This window comes from Pseudopipra pipra, chromosome 1 (genome assembly GCF_036250125.1).
Source record: "Pseudopipra pipra isolate bDixPip1 chromosome 1, bDixPip1.hap1, whole genome shotgun sequence".
Classification (NCBI taxonomy): domain Eukaryota; kingdom Metazoa; phylum Chordata; class Aves; order Passeriformes; family Pipridae; genus Pseudopipra; species Pseudopipra pipra.
This window is the reverse complement of record NC_087549.1, coordinates 25,786,132-25,787,957: the sequence shown is the minus strand read 5'-3', so window position 1 is coordinate 25,787,957 and position 1,826 is coordinate 25,786,132.

The following is a 1,826-nucleotide window of genomic DNA, read 5'->3' as shown; positions in this document are numbered from 1 at the left end:
TGCCTGTGAAAGACTGCAAAGAAATCTGATGTTGGAAATGTTGATACAGAGAAGACATCTCAAACTAGATCTATGAAGAAATCTACAACGGTTTGTGGATGCTCCCCATCACATCGTGGGATGAGTCCATCAGTCCTAGGACACAGAGTCACAGAATATTCTGAATTGGAGGGGCCCCATGAGGATCATCAATTCCAACTCTTAAATAATTAAAAAAACCAAAACACCTAAATTCAGCTGTCTGGGGAATTGGATTTGAAGAGTCCTAACTCATAAAAAGTGAACAGAAGAGTGCTCTCAGCTATGCCATCAGGGTTGCTTGAACCCTAGCAGACTGCAGGTCTGAGGAGCAAAGGACTTGGCCTTTACTTTCTCATAGAAGGCCCCTGTAGATTGTATGTTTTGTCATTTCACCTTGGAAATTCTCAAGTTCTGTTTTTTGCAACTGTAAACACAACCTTTCTGAAGAATCTTGTCCATTGATATTTAATCACAATAATGAAAAACGTTAGCAGTCTACAAGAGCTGCTCTGTGGGACCAGTGGGTCTTCAACCAGAAAACCTGGAGATTCTCACTGTGACAGTAGAAAAACTCACCTGAGGGTGCAACAAACTGCAGTCAGTCACCTCCTCCAGCAAGAATTTCAGCTGCTTAAGAACAGTCTTTTTAAAGATTTGGACAAATCTTTTTAAAGATTTGATGTGCCCTGATGCAAGTTACAATACCAAAATAGTGTTGTGGCTATTGCATAACTCAGCAGTATTGGTGTGCTGTGTAACAGTCACTGACCAGGACATTGCTGACCAGGTGATCAAAAAGATGCCAATTCAGACCTGAGGAAACACTGGCTCTTGAAGGCTAAATATTTTCTGCATGTTGCAACCATGTTGACTTCAGCATATCTGCTATCTTGATATACACAGATCTCACAGATTTTCAAATCTGATACACAACAGAGCACCTTCAAACAGCTCAGCTCATCTTGCTTGCACGCTCTGAGCTCTTGGCAGAGGAAGTAAATTCATTTACATCAACCAAATTACTTCCTCACATGAAGAAGGAGATCCTACCACCCTGCCTCTTGAAATGGATGCAGTGGAGCTACTGTTCATTTTTATCTGTATGTGATCACTTCATACAGCTGAGTAAAAGTCTGGAAGGGTTTCCTCACTGTACTTCCAGGGGAATTTCTCAAATTGCAAACTCTCGGATCATTAAAATGAGGTCTCGTAACCCAAGAATGTGTAGATGTTTTGAAGGCCATATCTTCACACAGGGATTGCAAAAAGTAAAGGCACAAGAGAAAGAAATGGGTCAAATAATTAAAATTCCAAACTGGAATGCAATACCTCTGGAAGACTTTCTCTGGCTTGCAAGTAGGTTTTAAGAACTGAACATTCACATGCACTGATTTAAAGTTGCAAATGAAAATATGTTTAAGCAAGAGGAAAAAAACTGTTTTTTCAGTTCCAAGATCTTCTGTAACAGTAACAACAGTGTTTGCTGTAAATCATGAACCACTGAGAAAGCTATCATGATCAAGTATCAGTTGCATTTCAGTCTTTCTCAACAGACTTTCAATTCTTAAGACAATACCCGTGAAAATACCTAATTAACAAAGCCTTTCTAAAAAAAACCAAACCAACAAATAAAACACAGCCTGATGGTAACTTCCTTTTTTCCCCAAAACAGTACTGATTAGCAAACATTAGAAATAGCCTAAAATGAAATCCTAAGTATCTACAGTATTTTACTGAGCATTACTCTGAAGTAAGTAGTGTTAAAGTCTTGAAAATGTGCAATCCATAAGTATTAAGCAGTGAAA